This window comes from Vicugna pacos, chromosome 16, assembly GCF_048564905.1.
Source record: "Vicugna pacos chromosome 16, VicPac4, whole genome shotgun sequence".
Lineage (NCBI taxonomy): Eukaryota > Metazoa > Chordata > Mammalia > Artiodactyla > Camelidae > Vicugna > Vicugna pacos.
In genome coordinates, this window is record NC_133002.1 from 53,682,771 (window position 1) to 53,707,009 (window position 24,239).

The 24,239-nt window shown below is 41.3% G+C and overlaps 1 protein-coding gene and 1 long non-coding RNA gene across 4 annotated transcripts in view; one reads left to right on the plus strand and one right to left on the minus strand.

Annotated features, from left to right (window-relative positions):
* Positions 1-16,257, minus strand: part of LOC116283705 (uncharacterized) — a 151,675-nt gene extending 135,418 nt beyond the window's left edge. For both annotated transcript variants that reach the window (XR_012059802.1, XR_012059803.1), the window contains exon 1: positions 16,017-16,257. This is a non-coding gene — a long non-coding RNA (uncharacterized lncRNA). The remainder of the gene's footprint in view (positions 1-16,016) is intronic.
* An 820-nt stretch (positions 16,258-17,077) lies between these two features.
* Positions 17,078-24,239, plus strand: part of KCNJ16 (potassium inwardly rectifying channel subfamily J member 16) — a 464,720-nt gene continuing 457,558 nt past the window's right edge. For both annotated transcript variants that reach the window (XM_072939496.1, XM_072939497.1), the window contains exon 1: positions 17,078-17,229. The gene's annotated coding sequence lies outside the window, so the exon portion shown is untranslated. The remainder of the gene's footprint in view (positions 17,230-24,239) is intronic.

Below are 24,239 nucleotides of genomic sequence, written 5' to 3' on the forward strand. Positions count from 1 at the left end.
TACTACCCCAGATGGTCATGATTCATAAAAACTTGCTGAGTGGGTGCTTTCCCCTCAAATGGAAATAGCTTTGTTTTTTATTTTAAAAATAATACATTATGAGGAAACTTAGAGAATTATATGCAGGAAAATAAACATTATCCATAATCTGAGCTAATTGTTCATGTGTTCTTTAAAATATATTGTTCCAGACTATTTTACACATACACATACATGCATATAAAATCTTAATGGGATCATTACCCTCTCACTTTCACTTTCCAAATCATATCATAGGCATCTATGCCAATTAATGTAGATGGCAGCATCATTATTAATGGCTGCATAATATTCCAGTACATACACACACACATATATATAAATATATATATATTTTACTGCTTTATTTAATTGGTGGAATTTTTATTATTTTCTTTTGATTTCTTTGATAAATATCCTTATTCTTGCATTTATGCATGAGTCTGATTTTCTTGGAGAAGTAATAAAGAGCTGAAGGACCTCAAACAACTCCAGTGTTGAACATCAGCAAACGTTTCACTTGTCTCAAGACAGCTCTCTCTTTCCACTACCGTGGTGCTCACCCCTCTCCAGGTTCAGCCTTAAACTAAGAGATCAGATTTATCTGGCAATAAACCCAAATTAGAAATTTGTAGTGCTGGGGCCTGCCCACACAGTGGCATCCTCTGAAAGGTATATTTCTTGAATAAGTTGGACTGTAAGACATGTCTTTCATGAATATCCACAGAAGAAGATATTAGCATGAAGCACTTAAAGGAAAGGTACAGAGCATAGGAACAGAATAACAGAATCTGCCTTTAAGAAGCAAAAAGTTACATTAAAAAAAAAACTTTTTGCAGATTTGATATAATGATTATGCAATGCCAGTAATAAGTAAGAGCAGAATTTCCCATTGGTCAGGTGGGTACTCTACCCATTGAAAACCAAACAAATCTTACTGAAGCTAGAACTCTACAAGCAAAAGTAATCATCATACGCCCAATGGGCATTTAGCTCCATAATCCCTTTTCACATGTGATGCCCCTATGCTAGCTTTGAGAAACTCTGGGCTACCCTAGAATTTGCCTAGTGTGACCTTGTTCTTCAATGCCACAGCATCAGTGCCATCACCCAAGAGCTTGTTGACAATGCAGTGAAGAACCTGGAAGGCAACGCTATCCACAGGTGATTCATATTCACCTTGCAGTTGGAGAAGTAGTAGTTGTCCACCCATCTCATCCAATTTTGAAGTTTCAATGATCAGACCTAAAATGTTGTTGCAATTCTTTCGACATTTACCCCATGTTACAGACAAAAAGAAGCCTCAGGAAGTGATCATCAGACTTATAGAGTATCTATATTGGATGAAGAAATATGTGTGTTAAAGTGCATTTAACTATATCAGCATCCTGATGTTTGGTTAAATCCAGGTTGCTCTTTTTTTTTTAATTGCAGGATTATCAAAAAGAAGTATTAGGAAGGAAAAAAAATAACCCTTATGCTGGAACACCTTTATGCCAGCTATAGACAAATGTGTTTTATAGATTGGAAACGGAGGGCTGCTTTGGAATGCAGAACACTGTGTAGGCTTCATAGCGAAGGAGGTGGAGGAGGTAGTGACCATGAAGCTTAGAGAATGACCTAAAGATTTCTGCTTCCAAATTTCCAAACTCAGTGACTTTCTGGTATTATCTGGGCCTTAATGAGCCTCACCTTGGGTTTCCTTGCACTGCCAATGTAGTCAGAAACTTCCTTGGCAAGTGGTGATTCTCTGTCCCCCAAAGGAGGCGGACTCAGAACTTAATTCTACTTGCCTAAGAATAGTCAGCTGAGCTCAGGGCAGCTCGTTTTCCAAATTCTAGAGTGAGCCTGTGGACCAGGAGGCAAAGAGTTGTTCTTAGACAAGAACTCTGCTAAACCACTTGACCTTTTCAACAGCTGCAGGACTGTTTATCAAGAACATGCCATCTCTCCTGGCTCCTTCAATTTGGCAGCCAGGGAAGTCAAGCCAGTGACATTGCGTGCTTTAGAAAACGTCTGAACAATTCACAACTTTCACCATAAAGTGGCTAAATTGGTCTCGCTAGTCAGATAGCAGTCTTTGGATAGGCTATCCTCTCCTTGATTCATTCACTGAAATCAACATAAATACCGATTTTCCAGAGCCTCTGATTCCCTAAACTATAAAGAATAATCAACCAGGTCAATTTCAAGCCACAAACCTAGGGCAAGTGTCAACGTCTACCAATCGCAAAGTACGTGAATTCTGTTAATGCATGTAAGCAATTTTTCAAAAAGGAAGGAGCCAGTAAGTTTTAATTTAGCTTATCTAAAAATTATGCTTGTATGCAAACATATCCTCAATTCATGACACACTTTTGCAGGATAATCTGAGTTGAAATATGACTTGATAATAGTAATAAAATGGGGGAAGAATTATTTTAAAATAGTGTAAGAAATTGTGAAGCAACTGAGCAAGAGACAGAGCTTGAGTTGGTACTGAAACAAGGAGAATGGCTCCAGGCTAGAACCATGATGGCCATTTAAAATCCTGGCTGCACCACTTAACTAGCTGTGTGACCTTGGACACATGTCTTCAACTCTCTGTCCTTTGGTTTACTCCTTCTTAAAATGGAAATAATACGACCTACTTTAGAAAGTGCCTGTGACAACTAAATGAAATGCAGCCTGTAAAGCACTTAGTCCAGTGTCTGCCACATTACTATCACTCAGTAAGTTTTTCCTAATGTCCTCTGATTAAATCCTTTCTCAACAAATATAATCAAGCAAAAATGTATATCAAGTAAAGATAAGCAGGCAATTTCAAGTAATAAGGTATCTTAGACCATCCAGCCCCAGTGCATCACAATAATACTTGGCTTGTGTTGGCTGAACATGCAGGAATATACACTGAAGCCGAATCTCAGCGTCACAAACAGATGTGCATAGTTTTGAGTTTGTTTATCAGATTGAAAACTTTGTTCACCCCCTCACATCGGCAAGAAAACCAACATTTTTACTTCTGCAAACTCTGCTTTATGAGAATAAAACAGTGACATAACTACTTTTGAAATGGCAAATCCAATGTATTTTGAAATGAATTTTCAAGGTATTCATAAAGATTGAAACAAGATATCTCAGAAAAAAATGCAGGCTTGATACTTGATTTTTCTTTTTAACAAAGATTAGGACACAGATAATGAAATACTATAAACTGCTGGAATATGCTTTAAATACTGAAAGTGTATACATAATTTTAAATAAAAATTTCTTTGCAATTTATCAAATACTTGAAAAAGCATTCTCTGTGGATTGACACCTTAAAAAACATGTATATATTTTAAAAAGTTGAAGTATAGTTGATTTAAAATGTTATGTTAGTTTCAGCAGTATAGCAAAATGATTTAGTTTTTTATATATACACGTAATATTCTTTTTCAGATTCTTTTCTATTATAGGTTACTATAAGATATTGAATATAGTTCCCTGTGCTATACAATAGATCCTCATGTTTTTATTTATTGCATATATAGTAGTGTATATCTGTTAATCCTAAATTCCTAATTTGCCCCTTCTCCCCCCCCCATTCTCCTTTGGTAACCGTAAGTTTGTTTTCTATGTCTGTGAGTCTATTTTTGTTTTGTAAGTAAGTTTATTTTGTATCATTCTTTTAGATTCCACATGTAAATGATATCATGTGATATTTGTCTGTCCGATTTACTTCACTTAGTATGATAATATCTAGGTCCATCAATGTTGCTGCAAAAGGTATTATTTCCTCCTTTTTATGGCTGAATAATATTCCATTGCATGTATATACCACATCGTTATCCATTCATCTGTCAATGGACATTTAAGCTGCTTCTGTATCTTGGCTATTGTAAGTAGTGCTTCTATGAACACTAGGGTGAAAGTTTCTTTTCAAATTAGAGTTTTTGTCTTTTCCAGGTATATGCCCAGGAGTGGGATTGCAGGATCATATGGTAACTCTATTTTTAATTTTTTAAGGAAACTCCATACTGTTCTTCATAGTAGCTGTACCAATTTACATTCCCACCAACAGTGTAGGAGGGTTCCCTTTTCTCTACACTCTCTCCAGCACTTATTATTTGTAGACTTTTTAATGATGGCCATTTTGACTGTTGTGAGGTAATACCCCATTATAGCCTGGATTTGCATTTCTCTAATAAATAGCAATGCTGAGCATCTTTTCATGTGCCTGTTGGCCATCTGTATATATATACACTTTATTCTATCAGAGAAAGCACCAAGCATATGTCAGTGGGAAGCTTGTGGTCTTTGATGCCATCTAGACCTGGGTTTAAATCTTAGCTGTACTGACTGCTAGCTTTGGGGTCTAGGAAAATTTCTTAAACATTCTAAGACTTAGTTTCCTACAAAAGGGGGAAAACACGAAGAACATTATGGAGGAGCTAGTGGGAATTTTAAGGATATAGAATAAGGAATCTAACACTGTGCCTGGCATATACAAATAGTCCACATTTTGAATGTGGTGATGTCAGTGATGCAAAATGAGGACATGGTTCCCACATGCACACATTTCAGTTAACACAGCACCATGCCCAGTGAGGACTGTCTGCAGTAAAATTTCAATATATGATAGCTCTATTTAATTTTGATACCTTGAAAATAAACAATAAGAAAACTAAGTTTTGCTTTAAAAAGAAACATATCTGAAACAATAACATTATGACATAACATTATTTCATTAAATTCTTACAAGATGTCAGGCAGGCATGCCCCACTGGTGCTCCCATTTTACAGGCAGAGAAACAGTGAGGATCCTCACCCCTCCCCCATCCCTGGAGTATATGTTCTGCCCACTGTTCCCATAGTGGGAGCCATTTTTCAAGGATGCAGCCTTCAGAGAGCTTTGTGTTGTTGAGACCATCAGGACTGAATATGTCACTGAACCCCATTAAGGTCTCTGTATAAACTTTTAAGATTCTGGTGGATGGGTAAAGAGATCGTCTTATTTTCCAGTGGCCAAGACAAGCCTCATGTGTAAGTTCCCCTCTTCCTAAAACTGCCACCTCTATCTGGAGTGGCTACCTCTTTCCTTAGTCTCCCCTTGTCCTCTGTGTTCTAGACCCAGTTTCAGATTTCACCTAGGAAGCTCCTGAGGTTTCAAACTAACAAACAGAGACCTGGAATGTCAGTAACTAGATCAAGTTCACACAGCCAAGTGGAGGTGCTGGACATCCAACTCCCTACACAAGGGGCTGGTCTCTATTGTGTACCTTTTAGGTTTGCATTAAAAGAAAGAAAATGTTTTCTAACTTTCTTGACCCCGAGAATAATTCTTCAGTCTTCCCATTTTGTCAAGGAAACTAGTGGTAAAAATGGGCCAGTTTGGGGAGCTGGGTAAACCAAGACCTTTGTGGCCTGAGTGGTCCAGAGAGGTAGAAGAAAAAGTTACAGACCAAACTCCAGAAGGTCTGGGACTGGTCTTGCCAGTCAAACCGCAGGGGCTCTGTAAAAGGGTGGGATGAAGGGAGGTGAGTGGCAGATGTTATCCCAGTGGGCATGCAGCAGATCACCAGGACTTTAGCAGTTGGACTGGCTTTAAGATGGTTCCTTGTTTTTTTAGAGTGGAGTCAGGCAGACTCAAGATTTGAGTCCTGGTCAGAGCTGAGGAAAGAGAATATCAGAAGAAACCCAGACAGATGGACCAATCGAAGAGAGAGAGAATAGCAGGCAACCTAGGTGAACTGAACTTGTCCCTGTGTGCTTGATCCCATATCAGGATTGCAGTGAAGGAGACTATGGGGCTGAGGGTCAGAGAGAGGCAACCCGGTAACTCAGCAGTCACAATGGCAGGCCCACCAGGTCTGACAGCAGGGCTGTACCCCAACTCCCCATTGTGAAGGGATACAGAAAAGCCAGATGCAAAAGAGACTACACACCCAGTTATTTTGCTCTTTCTATTGACAGGCTAGGATTGAACCTTAAGGTAAAAAGGATTGGTGGCTCCAACTAGGAAAAAGCAGGGGAGTGGGAACTGAGAACCAGAACCCATCATCTTGGGCTTGAAACACTGGCAAAAATGTCTATTTCCCAGCTGGAGGGGATGAATGATTCCACACCCACCAAGTGCAAAGTGTAGGCCAAGGTGCTCGGGAAGAAGAGATCTCAGATGACATCTTCTTCACTTTCAGGAACTTCTTATGAAGTGTCTAAGATGGAGGATACTGCTTTGCAAGGTGGGTTTACCCTTTGGAACTCAGGGTTGTTAGTAGGCAACCGTGTCTGGACCATTCAGATGGAATGTGAGAAACCAGGCCCACCTGTTGAACCCAGTGACTACAGAGCATATGAACTATGAGCTATTGAACGAGTCAAATGAGAAAAAGAAATTCATTCCTTAAAAGCCATGTCAAAGACAAATTCTACCATCATTCAGAAATGCAGTCATGCTTCACAGCTGGAAAAATACCCCTTTTGCTCCTTTAAACTGTTACAGTGATTACCATTTTCTAACATCAGATTAAAAGATCTGGGACAGAAGAGGGTCGGGGGTGGGGCATAGCCTCCCCAAACATACAATCCTGTCCTGATGAACATGGAAAACATCTTTTATGTCATATATAGTGTGACATATAGTGCATGAATGTCTCTTGCGGTCAGAGTTAAGTCATGGAAAATGTAACATTAATATCTTTTGCATGTGAATAGAGAGCTCATTCAGAGCTAAATGATACCAAATATTTACTAGGTGTGTGTGGGGTGGGCAGGCAGGGAGAGGTGGGAAGATGTGGTTGGGAAAAGATCCACTGAAACTCCCCATTTGCCCTCTTGTTAATCTGTAAAAGACTTTTTGGCATTCTCTTATGGAAACTTCAGAAGCAGATGGAAATATTTTAAGATGTATAATACACATGGGCCTGCTACACAAATTTCCATTTTCCTTATAAGAATGAACACAGGGAAGTTCTCCACTCTCCTCTGGATGTTTGCAAAAATTCAAAGGGGAAATAATATTTTATGCTGTGACTTCTAGGTGATTTAGAAATAACTGATTTGCAAACAATAAACTACACAAAAGCAGTGCTTTAATTCTTCCCATTGTATTTCAAAGGTTAACGGTTAGCTTTATATCTTAACCTTGGGCAACAATTCAGCAGATTTCTTTTTTCCTCCCAAAGAATTAAGTCTTTTGAGGCAAGAAATTATCAAGCTCATAGGAAATAGAATAACCATCTTAATGTACTTTTTATCAGAGAACTAATTGCCTCTGTTTCAAATTGTAGTATTTTCTTTGGAAAGATAGCCTGATTTCAATGACAGTTCATTCTTAAAATAAAAAAAAAGCAGCAGCAGCATTTATATTGGTGGATCAGCAGCATTGCTAGTAACAGTATCTATAAAATAAAATCTATATGCAGCACATTCATGGACCTATGAATAGGAAAATAAGACCAACTTAACACCAAAAAATGCTGAATAAAATTCAAATATACCATCCAATGAGTCATGTTCCAAATACTCAGCTTTGTACATCCCTATGCCCACTTATCAGTAACTGAAATCCACTCTCTTCCTTAGCTTGGGTGGGCTTGTGTTCTTTCCATCCATGTGAGGGGCCTCACTGGTGCTGAACGGACAGCTCTGGATATGGTCCGATCAGGCTATCACAGGTACTTTGGGACCCATGGGTGGTTTCAAAGGGGCTGTGAACATGAGAAAATAAAATGCAAAACTGTGTATGTAGAATGCATGCACATTTTTCTGAAAGGATTCATAGCAGTGAAATTTTGCAACAAACAAAAACAGAAAGTAAGAAAAAAAGAGAAAAAAAGGATAGAATCTGTTGCTTTACTCCGATCAAAAAGAAATGCTATTTTCATAGAAATTACAATATTTATTTTAAATTTCAGGAAGGGGACCAGTGTCATACCCAGATCAGATAACTAAATGATTTTAACCCACTAACGCCCAAATATCTATGTCAAATCTTCCACAGAGTAAAAACAGGTCTCTTTATGCACTATATATAGGGCTTATATTAAATATACCTTATAATATTTTTGCTGATTCAAAGGCAATTTAATCCAAACCTTTGAAAGTTTCCCACTTTTAATGTAAGTTGGAGTGAAAGTAACTTTTGACAAAAGAGACATCAACCAAAGAGCCAAAAATCATTTTCAATTTTTGATTACTGGCATTCCACAGTACACAATTATAGTTCTTAAAATATTTGTTTTAATGTGTTTGGTGATTCTGGGGAAAAAACCCTATTAATATTAGGGTATGTTTTGGGGATGGTGAAACTAGGCATAAGTATTAAAAAGTTGTAGAGAAGAGGTTGATAAATGTTTAAATTAAGCAACTTGATTTTAAATTAGTCAATAAAATTTTTCTCGTGAAATTTTAGGCATATTTGGGTAGATCCACATGTTTAGTAGTGTTTCATCATTCCATTTTTCCCTTTCTCTGTCAACCTCTCAGCTATGGAAGATCTCTCCAGCAGTTCTACAGCACTGATGAACAAACTGTATTAAAATAACTCACATCTTCTTTCTTGTATCTTCTCTATTTGAAATACTGAATTATTTAACACTTTCATGAAAAGGTAGATCCCACAATGATGAGTTTATAATTCACCTCCTGTCCCTTTCAATGTAATGTTCTATTTATGTCAATAATATGGTGAATGATCAAGCTCCAATACTAAACTCTGGAAAAAAGAAATAACTTTCCCTTGTGTAAGTTTCAACCAAAAGATCCCTTTCAAATGCAGTTGAGAATTCAGTCATCACTGTACCAGTCAAAGCTCAATTAAAATTCAGTGTGCTAGTGTATACACTTTTTTTTTTTACATTGATGACAATGGTACAAAGAATGCGTACTTGGTCCTCTGAAGGGAGAAGATTTAATTGGAAATTCTTCTATCATTTGAAAGAGAGAAATTTAAGATGGCCACAAGGGGACAGCAAAATACATTGGATTTTCTTTACATACAGTAGCAACAACATTCTGCTATCTGGCTCCAGGGATACAATGAAGAAAGAAATAATTGAGGAACCTGGGACATGAACTGTTCTTAAGGACTGGCATTTGTAGTAAAAATACAGTGAGACAAATACAGGGGACTATACTTTCTAGGATAACTGAATATAAGAGACAGCAGCTTTCTAAGTATATCTTATAAAGGGCTACTGCTCATTTGCACACAGGGAGGGCTAAAACTTGGCAGTTGCTCACTGTACTCCCCAGCGAAGGGAACAGGTTATGAATTTCCCATCTCCTATTTAGATTTTCCTGTTTTGAAGGGGAGAATAACAATAGAATAAATTGTCAATACAATTTAATTTTTTAAAATAGGGAAACAGACTCTCTTCAGAAGGAGCAGTAAATACTTATGAATCGCTTACTAATTATTAGGCACTCTTCAGCAGGGAGCCTTACAAAACGTAGTAGAGTTCAACGTATTGGAAAACCCTGGATTCTGTTGTCAGAATTCCCAGGTGTGGAACTGTTAAACTTGGAAAGAGATGTCTTAGCTTCTTCACCCGTAAGATGAGGATAACACAAAAGGTTGTTTCAAAGATTCGGTAAGAGAATACATGTCACCCACTTAGCTGAGTGCCTGGTATAAGGGTATGAATTCAATTCAGTTAGCAGCTATAGAAATCATTACAATGGTGGGGTATAGCTCAAGTGGCAGAGAACATGCTTGGCAGGCACAAGGTCCTGGGTTCACTCCCCAGTATCTCTTTTAAAAAAATTAAATAAGTAAATAAACCTAATTACTACCCCCTCCTCCCACAAAAAAAAAAGTAAAAAAATTACTACAATAAATGAGTGGCATACGGCAGTGCTCAGTAACTATTTCTGATGACTAACTGATTATACATTACCTCATTTAATCCTCACAACTAGTGTGAGAGCTGGGTTTTATTTTCTTCCATTTTTATATACGAGAAAATTAAGGTTCAAAGACACTAGTCACCTGGCTAACGTCATAAATTAAATAGGAGAGCTGAAATCTGAACCTTTGACTATCTAAGTCCATGTACTTTACCACACTTGAATAAGTAGACTACCATCATTTTTCCCCTGCTTTTTTTTTTTTTTTTTTTTTTGGTAATTCCTACAGTCACCTGACAGTTCTTGGAAATGACTCAGCAGTTTGGCTAGGCTAGCACAGGATACAGAATCATGTGACTTTTCCCATGGGCTAATCAGACCAATGGACGTTGTGGGGAGGGAGGAGGGGGATGGCTTTCGTGCAATCTTGGAGGAAGAAACTGGTCCCCAAATGTCTCTCAAACCCAGACCTACCTCAACTAGGAAGTCAGTCTAAGTCAACGTATCTTAAAGTCATGATCGCAGACATTTGTGCTTCTCCCACATTATCCAGTACAATTTCTGTCTACAGGAAAAAGCGATTACTGAAATGAGTTGACTCATCTATGGTCAAATGATGTCAAGGTGTCTGGGATCAGAATATGGTCTTTATGAGGAATATACAATAAATTCATAGAATTTTCTGTGCCCAGTCTCTCTCAATATGCTGTATGTAGTCACCCTCTGTTAATTAAAGGAGGCAAGTCCCCTCTTTCCATTTTCAACTGGCGATGCCACCCTCATAGGCTTACAGAACCACATCCATCACCATGTGCACTGGAGAACCACACTGCACACTTTAACCAAAAATACAAATATACAAACAAACAAAAATCAAAACAAAACAGATCTCCTCTGGTTAAAGCAGCTTGATTCTTTGTTAATTTCCATCAGAAATTTCTCCCATAAGAGAAGTGAACAGCACAGAACTACAAACAAAAAGGCCACTAACCTATAAACACTTTTCCCTGACAATAAACAGTATTATGGCAATGACACAAGATATTTCCTTTAGTACCTATTAATTGTCAAAACTTATTTGACAAAAGCCCTGGTGTGCCCCCAAATGAGAAAAGCACTGTCCTCAGATCTCTCTTCATGTAATAACATGAGCATCTGTTGGAGAAGGTCATCAAGAGGACATGACCTCAGGTTGACCCATGAGCTGGACTTGGGCAATTGGAGCCTCCTCACCCCTGCCCCTGTCCTTGGAATATACATTGTGCCCACTGCTGCCACAGTGGGAGCTGAATTCAAGAATGCAGCCTTGTTAAGACCATCTGACAGTGTACATGACTGAACCCCATTAAGGCCTCTATACAAATTTTTAAGATTCTGATGGGCAGGTGCAGAGATCTCCTCCTCTGGCACCCAAGATAAGCCTCCTACATAAGTTCCCTGTTTCTTAAGCCTGCCACCTCCCTATCTGGAGTGGCTGCCTCTTTCTTTGGTCTCTCCTTGCCCTGCAAGTGTAGGGTTCAGTTTATAAACCAACAACTTGCAAGCTAGACAGAAGACCAAAAAAAAGGGCATTGGGAGAGAGGCATCTGTGGGGGAAATCCCAAGTTGGCCATTGACCTTTAAGTGGGGAGGCGTGGCTTGGACATTTGTGAACCACCGTGAGTACAGGGGCACCCTGAAAATGCCTGCTGGTCTCATGCACTTGTTTGAGGAATTGTGCATAGTGCACTGTAGCAAACAGGAAAGCAATGGCTATGCAATGGGCTGGCCTCTGCTGTGGGCATTTGGGTGGACACTGATGCCCAACTAGAGCTAGAGTTAGGAAGTTGGAAGAAAAGAATTTAGAGGAGGGCATGTGGGTGTCCACTGCTCTGCTAGCTTTCAGGACTGGCAGACAAGGTGGGAGAGAGGATAATAAGTTGGAGACATTAATATGTTATTTTGCAAAACTAGGCACACATAAGCTGCCACGGATTGAGGTCCAAGCACTTGTGACGAAGCCTGACTGAGATGCTAAGACGTGGAAACTGAGAAAGCGAGAAGAGAGAGGGAGAGAATGTTGTGGTGATTGACTATGAAACAGATGAAGCGCCTCCTGCTGTCTAAACCCCTAATACAAAGGAAATTTGTAAACTGTAATTACCCTAGACTTCAGACAATAGGGATGTATACCCCAAAACTCCAAAAGAAAATCTGCATTCTTTCTTTCTTCCTTTCTCGAAGATGTAAATCTTATCAGGTCTTTGAAATATAAACACCCCGGGAGTTAACTAATTTAACACTGCCCACAGAAAAAGAAAAAAATAAAGGAGAAAAGGTGCTTTTTCTATAATAAATACGGACTACTAGAAGATTCCTGGCCCCAAATCTAGTCCCTAGCCTCCATAAGATTATTTGTCAAGGGCAAATACAAATCTTAAAAGGCTTCTCCACAAATATTAGCAACAAATTTAAGCGAGCTGGAGTCAACTGTTATTTACAAACTAGTGAGTTTTGTATTGTTGTACCTGATTCATGGATAAAATTTTGGAATGAAAGCTGTAGGGTTTCTATGTGTGTGTTCATATATGTCTCTATAAATGTATGTTATGTATATGTGATATTTTTCTACCTCTAGATACTATATCAAATTAATTTTAAAAGAGGCCTATTTAACTGGCTTAAAGAAAAATAAACTTTAACATCAATAGTATACGTATGTAAAACTAAAACTTAATTTTTTTTCATGAGCTGAAAGGACAAAGTTTTCTTGGAATATTGACCTGTTCTTCATAGGATTGTGAAAGGTTTCTCTTTATTTTTAAACAATCTGCCTAAAAAGCAAATATTCTATGTTTTATTAATATCCTGTGCTTCATGTTGTCTTTATCAAGTCTTTTATTACTTAAGAAACTGAGTCATTTCTATCAAAAAAGCTAAGGTTTTTTTTTTGTTTTTGTTTTTGTTTTTTTACAAGCATGTAACTTTCTGTATTTGCCTTCAAAGTCATTGTCACTTTGGTTAGATAGATAAGTTAGTATTGTTTCATAGTTACCTATGATCCTATTTAATCAAGTATTTTTAAATATTTTGACATTTTTGATAAACTTTTCCAAAATCAAATTCTAAAATAAGTCTTTTTGATCTTTAATTTACTTTGGAATTTTCCAGAGGACTCCTTGAACATCTCAAAAGGTTTGTTCTCTCTTCTTATTAAAGAGAATATTAAACTAATTGGGCTTATTTGATATAGTAACTTACATGGGAAGCATTATCAAATAAGAAATGATGCCAAACTTTAAGTTGCATTTATATAAAATTCCTAAAAAATCTGATATGTCCTTGTATAATGTTATCAATCAATTTTATTATTTTAAAGAGAATGTCACAGAAATAACAAAATTCCCTTGTCCAACTGTATTATAATAAACTCTTATCAGGTCTGTAACCATGGCCATTTTTAAGTCTTTTGCTATTTACAGACAGTTATTGTTTTACTCCAATTCTTTTGCAAAAGTGTTTCTACAAGAGTTTCATCTTCAAGGAGATTCATGAAAAAGACTGACAAGTGTAGGTTTCTGATAACTAAGATCAATTTGCCTTCACATAGGAGAGGCAACAATGGACTTTCAAGTTCTTCCCTGTGGCTGCCTGTACAGCCGCACCACATGTCACGGGATAGCAGCCCAAGACCCGTCCCTGTTCTCCTTCCCCACATCAGTGAAACAGGCCTGTTACATTGATGATACAATGTTAACACGTGAAAGGACACATCCTCTACTGCAGGACTCTGCAGACTTTGCTGGAACATCTACAAGGAAAAGAATGGGTGGTGAACCCACAGAAAATTCAAGGTCTAGGCACCTTTGTAAAGTCTGGGGAAGTTGGTTGGTTGGGTAAGATGTGGGTTGTCCCAGAAGCTGTGATTAATAAGACGTATGACTATTCAACCCCTAGGAACAGGAGAGAGTTGCAAGCCTTTGTAGGAATTCAGGGGTTTGGGGGACTTCTACTCCCCACCTGGCACAGTGCCTCCATCCCTTACACCACTTGATAAAGAAGGGTACCTGTGGGACTCGGAATCAGAGCAGGAAGCTACCTTTGAGAAGTCAAGAATACTAGTGAAGCACATGAAACTCTGGGCATCTCCCAAACAGGGCTACCATTTGAGTTAGATGTCTGTGACTTAGGAAGACCTGGGTGAGCACAATGGCGGAGACAACCGAGGGGGAGGAAACCTCTAGGACTGCTCTCTGGAATGGGAGCAAAAATGTCATATATCCCCATAGAACAACTCCTAGCAATGTACACGGTGCTCTTTCTGGGAGACCCCTCTCACAAAGGCATAGCACTTTATCATGGTAAGATCTTTCTTTTCGAGGTGTGAAATGAAAATCTGTTCCAGTGACCCACCTCTGCCATGGCTCAAATTCCCACTCTAAGTGACCTGTTAACAGCAGAGGAGCACCTTGTCCGCCAGCCCTGTGTCTCTAGAAATGCCAAGTGTCTCTAAGCCCTATAGATCCTCCAAATGCCCTGGCCCCTACTCCTGTGGTAGTCTCTGTGGCTGCACAGAAGAAATGGGAGAAATTCTGTTTGATGCCCTTGAAATACAGTGACTTAGTTAATGCAGTAACAGCATGTCCTATGTGTCCTAAAATATGCTTAAGGCAATTGTTCCAAAGGAGTCTGGGGCCATCCACTGGGAATTTCCAACCAGTGAAGGAGTGGCAAATTGATTACACTGTCTCCCACTCCCCGGCCCCTGAGTGAGGGTTCTAAATATGCCTCAATTTATGTGGACATTGCATCTGGTCTAATCCAAGCTTTCCCTTGTCATTGTGCAAACCAGGCTATCCCATTAAGGGAATTAAAGAAGCTAAGGACCACGTACAGACACATTCATCAGACAGACAGTGGTTGGGGATCACATTTCAAAGGTCATGCTACGCAAGACTGAGCAGAAGAACGTGACATTGGTGATTCCATCTCCCCTATAGCCAGCAAACAACACTTATAGAAAGGGAGAATGGACTATTAAAGCAGCAGATTAAATTACTAACAGGTTAAAACCACCTTGGCCGGGTAGACTAAGGTACTTCCCAGGCTTTGATACATTTGAATGATCAACCAGTAGGACCTGTCTGCCAGACTGAGGACTCCTGCCAAGACACCCCACACCGTAAAGGTATGGAAGTCACGGAAGACAGCCATTGCGCTCTCTCTGTGAATCAACACACTGTGCTGCTGAGAACACCAAGTCCCATCACGCCTGGAAAAGGCATCATCTACTGGAATTTGCAATGGGACATCCCACTGCACCTAGATGTGTGAATTAATTCACATCCCTGAGTGAGGGGGGACTAGTCAGTCTCCACTGGGATCCCATTATCCTGCTGCTAGCTGGGCCTGTGGAAACACACTGCTCCTGGAATCGAACATGCACCTTTGAAAGAGGGGAGAAGGTGGGGGGTCTGGGGCTGGCGTATGGCGCCCCTAGTCCAGCTCCTCACGCCTGACAGTACTGCCTTCCCCCGCCAGCATGTCTTGGTATGCACCACTGGGCCAAATTCTTGGCTGCAACCTCCCTCCCGTCCAGGGCAGGTGAGCCCATCTGTCCCCACTGGGATGGCCATTTGGCTGCCATCTTTGTTTCCTCCATCGGCCTGGAAAACATTACAGACATTACAGGACACACAGAGCCCTTTCGAAATTCACCCAGCAAGGTTTACCTAATAGCCGACAAAGCCTGTCTCCACCAAACACGACAACATCTCTGATGACAAAAGCTGTCCTCTGAAATAGGGTTCTTGGACATGAGTGCTGCTTCACCAGGAGGTCCCTGCGCCCTTACTGGAACAGCAGCATGTTGGGTGTTCACACTGACCCCCGCAAGGCCCGTTAATTCCCGGGAAATTTAGAAAAGAAGAAAAAAATTCAGAAAACAAGGGAAAAAACTGCAAAACCCATAAACGTGTGGAGGCTAAACAATATGCTATGAAACAACCAACGGAGCACCGAATAAGTCCAAGAGGCAATCAAAAAGCACTCAGAGACAAATGGCAATGAAAACGCGACGGTCCCGGGCCTGCAGGACGCAGCAAAGCCGCTCTCAGAGGGAAGACTGCGGCCGTACAAGCTTAGCTCAGGAAGCGACAATTCCAGGGAAATAAAAACAGAATCTGGGTAATAGAACAAGGTCTACTAACCTTTTTTTATTTTTTCCTTTTTCTTTTCCGTTGTGCTTGGTCTAGTTTCACTCGCTCCCATGGTGCCCGGAGCAGAGGCCTCGCACTGGGCACTTCAGACCCGAGTTCCTAGAGCAAAACAGCCCGCCAGGCACCTCAGCTCCAGGGGCACCTCAGCTCTGTGGCCACCTCAGCTCCGAGGGCACCTCAGCCCAGCGGCCACCTCAGCTCCGCGGCCACCTCAGCTCCGAGGGCACCTCAGCCCCGCGGCCACCTCAGCCCCGCCGCCACCGGCTGAGCATGACACCGGGACCCAAGATGGCGGCGGCAGGCCGTGTGCAGAGCCGCTGCGCACGACGCCGCGATCGGGCGCGTGAGCAGCCCGACGCCGCGATCGGGCGCGTGAGCAGCCCAGCGCCGCGCACGGGGCGACAAGTCCGCCGCCCTCCCCGCTGACGAGATCTCCGCACCGCCCGCTGCCTGTTAGGAGAGCGTGGGCCCTGAGAGTGCCAGCTCGCACCTCTCCGTTCTTTAAGAAAAGGAAAAACCTTTCCTTTGCTTGCGGACCAAATTCAGTCTCACGACAGCCGGCAGGCGGACCCTTGCCGGGACCCGAGCATAGCAAGACCATGGCAAGACCTGCTGGGTCCATAGCAAGACCTGCTGAGGCGGCCTTTGCACCGTCTTCCTGCAGCCACGTGAGGACAGAGGCGAGTGACGTGGCCCGCAGCCTGGGGGACTCAGCTCACTGGTTCTGGTCATGGGACTCTTGGGGAAAACTGTAACTCATGTTGAGAGTCATGATCGCGAACCGTGTTCTCCCTTCCCGGTGCCTCTGTTTCCGCTGTGGCGTCTGCCCGGGGTGCAGCCACACAGCCGCCCGAGGAGCCCCCTCCTGGCCGGTCAGACCCCGAGCGGACGGTGCGGCGCGCGGCGGGGAGCGCCCGAGCCGAGGGGTGGGGCTTGGAGCGCGAGGCCGCGGGGTTGACCCGCGAGTTGGATCCGGGCGCTTGGAGGCTCCTCACCTGCCTCTCGTGTTTTGGAATGTGCATTCCGCCCACCGTTCCCACACGGGAGCCATTTTCAAGGATGCAGCCTTGAGAGAGCAACGTGCTGAGACGTCTGGCCTGGACCGAATACGTAACTGAACCCCGCTAAGGCCTCGGTACCAGCTTTCCAGACTCTGGCCTCAGTTGTGAAGATCTTCTCGCGGCGCGCAAGTCAAGCCTCGCATGTAAGTTCCCTGCTGCTTAAACCTGCCACCTCCCCGGCTGGAGTGGCTGCCGCTCTCTGGCGGCTCTCCTTGCGCTCCGTGTTCAGGGGCCCGTTTCAGATTCCCCCCCGGGGCAGCTCCCGAGGCTTTGAACCAACAGCATCACAAATGCAAAGCGGGTGTGCTGAACACCCATCCTGGCAAATGTTCCACCGTGGAGTGTGCCCCAGTGGCCCTTGGCCACCAATCTCGAAAGCTTAGGGCTAAATGGAGAATGGCCCTAAAATGTCTCCTGAATTTTTATCTGTTGGGTTTAAGAAATGTATTTAAAAGAAGTATTCCTGTATATCCTAAAGGTAGATTACCTTATTTGACTCTTCGGTGCCTTTGGCATTAAATTGCTCTGGTTTGGGGAAAATTCTCAGTGGGCTTTGTTTGTTCTTACTGAGGGTGGGCCTTGAGAAACACACCGGCTGTCTGCACGTTTGTCTTTCTATCGTGGACGGGGTCCTGGTGATTGTGTCAGAATGTGGTGGTGGGTGAGGGAGACGAAACGATGGTTAAAAAATTAAAAGCCTCTGGTTTCCCTCCACTCGTTAGTTTGTTCTAGAACCAGACGTAGACTCTGAAGAGTATACTCTGTCTCTGTACTCTGGAGAATAGTTCCACAATGTTTCTTTTGGTGTCAGATGCTTGCAAATGAAACTGCTGTGAAACATCGTGTTACCTTTGGTAGGTCTTAACATCAGCTGTGATTATTTAAGGCCATGAGAAGGAATTCTATAAAAATATGTACATGAAATAGTCATATATGGGAAAATATATAAACTATACTTTGTACGGGGTCTTCTACTCATTCTTCGTAAACTGTAGGATACTGCTTCTCTCACAGTGGGCTTTAAATTCAGACATGCGGTAATACACTTTCAAAATTTTATAAAAGAGATTTTTTAGGCCAGCTTTTGACACAGGGACATGTATTTGCCAAGTGAATGAATCAAGACGGACATTTATTTATTAAATTAGAAATATGTCTGTACAGCTCTCCCCTGAAACTGCCAGAATTGTTTCCCGGTGTGTCTCACACCAAGCCGTTGCCTTCACAGGTGAACTGCAGTAGAAAAGGAACCAGAAAGATAATTGCTAATGTTTCCTTCCCTTCCCCCTTCCCCTCTTTCTTACCCTTCCTTCTGTTCCCGTTTCTTTCTTCCTCTCCTCCTCCTCTTCCTCCTCCTTCTTCTTTAAGAAATGAAATAATTTTAGGCACTGCCACAGATGATTTAAAACATGTACTTATCTTCCTATTTTGGAAACGACCTAAGAGGAAAAAATGATGTAAAGGAAGAAAACGACAGATTAGAATAGTTCACCTTCTCTTCGTGAGAATGAACTTTTTGGGTAGAAAGAATGGTCTCTAGCAGCACAATATGATGTTAGCTGGAGACTGTGTTCATTGTCAGGGTGATGTTTTGTGCCTGTTTGGAAAAGTGAAAAGATAATTTAATTGTGTGTATGTGTTTTAACAGAATTGCCCCCATAACCCTGTGGGAGTGGCAGAGGAAGGATCTTATCCCAATGGTCCAAGGACATACAATTATGGAACCAGAGGGACGTGTGGTGACTGCCAAGCAGTCTGGAACTTTAGTTGTGTTCACAGTGGTCCATTCCATACCCTTAATCCTCACCCAGGCTGTAGACCTCAGCTGTGTTATTTTGACTCTCCAACCTGAGGTGATTTTCTTCCCCCAAATGTAGGTGAGAACTGCTTCATCAGGTCAACAGGAGAACATGAACAAAACAAGATAATCTGGAAATGTATTCAGGAGAGATCCCTTTTGTCTATGAAGTTATATGTATCTTAGCCTGACCTGTAAAACAATGAACAAATGAACCAAAAAATCAACAGGAACCAGAAACAGGAAAAAAAATCAATAATATTAATAACCAAACCAAAACAGCTGTTCTCTGCTTCTCTGGGTTGCTAATTATTTTAACGTAATAAAAATTATTATAAAAATAAGAAATTTTCATAAAGGAAATATAGATAAGCAAGAAGAAGAAAATGAGAATCACCTGTAATTTTAGCATTCAGAAATAACGTATCCTGTTAACATTTGGGGGTATAGACTTTCAGTATGTTTGTGTGTGTGTGTCTTTCTGTCCTGTACACACAATGCATGGATTTGCATAGGATGTAAAATTTACAAAATATATAAATTCATAAAAATAGAAACATTTTTGCTTGTATTCCTCTTAATAAGCTTGCCCATCGTTTAATAACTGCAAAGTATATGATTATATAAATCGACTCTCATAACTGGCCGTTATTGTTGGGTCTTTAACATGTTTTTTCACTTTTTCCTTCTTATTAATTATTTTATAAAAGTGTTCTTGTAGCTGCATCTTCGTGGCATTACAAATGCTTACTTAGGATAAATTCCTGGAAGTAGAATTTCTATGTTAAAGGTTAAGAACATTTTAAGTAGCATTTAAGTATTTAACATTCTCCCAACAGCACTGTATGAGACTGTCCAGTCTATATACTATTCCTGAGTATAGTTATTAAACTTAAAATATTTAAAAGTGAAGTTTTTAAGGAGAATGGCCATTTTGAATATTCAGACTTTATCACCGAACCAAGCTCTTTTTCAGGAATTCACTTGTTACCAAATGACTTAGAGTCATACTCCAGGCAGAAGTCGACAGTGTTTGTGCCAAAGGTTTGTACATTCATTTATAAGAAAGGTCACGTCTTTCTGGCTTAATTCAAAGGAGCGGAAGCTGGCTGGTTTCCAGGTGGGATATCCTGATTGGAAGTCAACTATGACACTCAGCTTTGCTCCTTCCTTACCATCTTTTTGGTGTAAATTCCTTAAAGGAGAGAATAGTGTCTACACATGCTGGTTTGCACACACACAGTGTGACAGACACACAGTCTACTTTAGTCATGATATCCCGCTTCTGGGCCCAAGGGGAGGTGGGCAGGAAACAGGCTGAGAAAATTAGAAGTCCTTCCTGGTTAAGTCCATATCAAATGTTAATGTTTGGCCCACAAACAGTTGTTAATGGATTATTCCTAGTAACAACAATGAGTAATAATTAAAAAAAAATCATGTGTGCCTGCCAAGTGTATAGCACATAAGTGCTATACAATAAGCTTAGGTCAAAGTCCTTGTTAGACCTTTTATAGTAGCCTTGAAAATGATGTCTTACATTGGCAAAGCTCTTTGTAGAGTGTTTTCACATTAATCGCTCATGTAGGATGAGTTGTCAGATTTGCAGGAGCTTTCTGCTTTTACCTATTTTTGAGTAATGCTCGATTTCAGACTTTCCAGAGATTCCTTCGGTTTCAGGTTTGTGATTTAAATCCTTACTTAAAAAGCAATGATGGGCTCGAATCTTTATATCCTATTTCTTAACAGGCTGCAATAAAATAGCAGATGTGGGTAGCTGTTATGACACATTTAAATAAAAAGAAAAAATAAAAAGTCAGGCTGTGGCAAGATATGCTTTCACTCAGGGCCTTGTCCCCTGGAATTCAACACGAAAAAGTCCTGTGGGCCTTGGATTAGAAAAATCCCCAGCATCTTTTATGCATGGCTGGAAGTGTAAGGCTTGATGTCCTGGCTCTAGTCCAGTGCAGAGGGGAATTTCAAAAGCTGGTTCACATATTTGTGATTTTCCAGTTTGAAGCACACACTTCCCATCCTGGCCACTTGGGCTCTCTGGGAGCAGCCAGCAAATTGATTGTGAAAAGGGCAGAGACTTCTTGATATCTGTAAACTGTGAAGTGCTGTGGGATGTTTTTGGACGCAAGAGTTCAGGGAGATCATTAATTCTGTGACCACTCCGTGGTCATCAGTGCAGTTCTAGACATACAGTGTTTTATTAGTGTGGTTTGCATTATTAGTTTGCTTGGAGAATCATTATGAATTATTGGTGTTGTCATTCCATGATGGGCAAGCCTAGTAAACTGGAGGAAATGAAAAGGCATAGATTTTTGTTGTTGTTTTTAATCCCAGTTTATGAGCTGCAGTGCTCACAGTGCTCGGGAAAGTTACAACAAGATTTCATTAATTCCCCGAAGGGAGATGCCGGTGCAAAGGGCGAGAGCCGAGAAAGCTTTAGAAAGCAGAAGGGTCCTAGAGGGTCTTTGAGCAACAAGATAGTAGCATGAGCCACAGAATGATTGAAATGGAGAATTATTACAAACGTTGGGAGGCAATGAGTTAAAAAGATAAAACTTTGCAGGTTAAGAATAGATTTTAAAAAGCTAGAGCTAAGTGCTAAGAGAAATCTAAGAGATGAGTCCCATCTGGGCTGCATGGCCCATCCTGGTGGCTTTGGGGGTGTCAGAAGGAAAGGCTGCGCTATTCATAATTAAATGTGGCTCCTGTGACTGGGCAGAAATTGGGGAGCGGGAAGGGGAGCAGAGGACATTTGCATATGAAATAGATCAGTACTTTCTCCGTTGTAAAAACCCGCAAATAAACTCAAAGCCTTGTTGAGGGCTACTCTCAATCCCAGCACTGCTTCCTGGTTTCCGTATCCCTCTGGATGATTTCTGTGCTCTTTTGTGATCTGGGTTTTCTGTAAATGGTACCACAACGCGCACATGAACTAAAACGTGCTTGTAGCATGTCTGGGGTCTCGTGAAGCTCTTTCCAAGTCTGTAGATAAAGAACCACTGTTTGTCTGAACCTGCTGCATTGCATTCCGTGGTAAACAGTACATATGCAATCATTCTCCTGTAAATGGGTCTTTAGGCTTTTCTGATGCTGCCTGTCCCATAAGAACAATGGTGTGGGTTCCGGGTGTTTGCTGTCAGTTATTTCCTGCCCAGGCAGGGAGAGAAGGAATGATAGTCCAGGGATGCCTAAGATTGGTTGGCTGGCCAGCAGAGTTGGGAGGGACTGTCAGACACATTTTGTGGATGTTTATGTGCTTGAGTACACCCATGTTGCATCTTTTACTTAGCATGAGAGGTAAATGGTCCCACTAGAGTATTGAATGATGTGTATGTGACCAATGAAGGGACACTTGTATAGGACAGTTAGTTACATTGACATTTTTCTGTTTTCTCCTCCTTTCTGCAAAGGTGAGGAAAAAATAATTTGTTATGTATACTTTAGGCTTCAGTGAGAACTTTCTCTTACGTCCCACTCTGTCATTCTTTCTAGTTTTCAGTACAGGCACACCTCCTTTTTATTGCAATTCACTTTCCTGTGCTTCGCAGAGATGCAGATTAATGGAGACAACTATTCAAACTTAACTTTTTGGCATTAGTTTGTGGCAAAGCTTAGAACGTGTTCTTTACTGTCAAAAAATATCCGTATTGATCTCGGAGTTTCATGACTGTGTTGCTTTCTTGTTCTGTGGCTGAGACTTGACTGATACTTGGTTACAACATGTGTGTATCATTTGAGCAGCCATAAAAGGGGTTGATTTTCCTCCTAAAATCATTAAAAGAACAAATCCTATTGTGGAGAATAATGGTTTGATCATAACATGTATGAGAAAGAGAACCAACTAATTAAAATGACCTAGTTTAAAAATACTTGTTTTGTTTGTGGGTTTTAATGGTTTATATTCTTGTTTGGCAGAAAGGGAATATTTATCTAAGACCAAGTGGAAAGCATCACAGATAGTATTATCACAGAATGACCCATGCAGGGGGGATATTTCATTTAAGGCTCTCCACCTTCTACATCATAAAATATTAGGTGTTTCAAAAATAATGAAAAATAGGCTTTGCCCCAGTGACTTTGGTTAGTGGCCACTGTTTGAAAAAGAAGAGTGAGTGTGGTTCAGGTATCTGAGACCAAAGAGTACAGGGGAAAATTGCTGATGGTAACTCCCATTCTCCTGAAGTCTCTGAAGGCAGAGTGCACCTTGTCTGGTCTAATATGTTCGGTAATTTCAGATATCTGACAGGTCCTGATTGGAGTGAATAATTGGCTTTGAATTTTGACACTCAGCTAGAGCTTGGAGTTTTGGGGAAATTTGATGGTAACATTTGATGACTTTTCTTATCTGGGAAAGAAAGGGTGTTTTTGGAGTGGGGCGAATCTTTTTGGGAGTATCCAGTTTCCACTGTACTCAGGCAAGCTTCCCGACTGCTGCCAAAGTCATAATAACGTCATGGAGAATTCTCGTGTTGCTTCTAAGTTAGGCAGGGAATCGTTGCTGATTCCCTGGCAAGGAGGAATGGCATTTCCAGGTACCCAGATTTAGGAAACAGAATGCTCTTCCTCCCATGGGGCTCCACTCAGCCCTGTGCAGAGGAATTGGTCCCTTTTGAATCCTTGTTGGTTTGTTGTGCCAGTTTGTGCAAGGAGCACACGAACAGGCTTGATTTATTTTTGTTTATAAGAGAAGAACAAACAAACAAGCTCCCACCACTTATCAGGTAATCAGCAAGTATTTATGAGATATTTACTGTGCACCTTTAGTCGTGCCGTATGCTTTGGGAATATGAGGAGAAATTATGAGAAGTTACTGAACCACTTCCCTTCCCACTGTCCTCTTCAGGCAGGCTCTCCCACTTATCTCTACCTAAAAGTCCCAAGTCAGATAACTTTCGGGAGTGCATCCGGCCTTCTCAGAAACATCTAACCCATCAAGAGGGAACGCAGAGGCTGGCTCATGCTGGAGCTCTGGCCTTGGGAGTGCTTGACCTTGGCTCCTTGCCCATCCTTCTCGTCTGTGTCCTGGACCCCTTGCTGGCCAGCTTTGTTGTTGCTGGTGTTCCAGAGTCTACTGCTGGCCTCCCCAGGGTTTGTGCCTGTGCATGTATCTGTTCCTGGCTGTTCCAAGTTAGGTTCCCAGCCTCACTGTCTTTTGGGTTCAACTCCTGTTCCCTCCTGAATCTGCCCCTGTCTTGGCCTCACTTTAGTGACCCCAATTTTTGTTTTAGGCTCTAGATTCTGTCCTTCTTTCAGCTCACAGACTGATGCTGGGCCATAGGGTATACCTGTCATGGCATCATCCAGCTGGTTGCAAGGGGAGGCTGGACAAGAAGACATGTATGT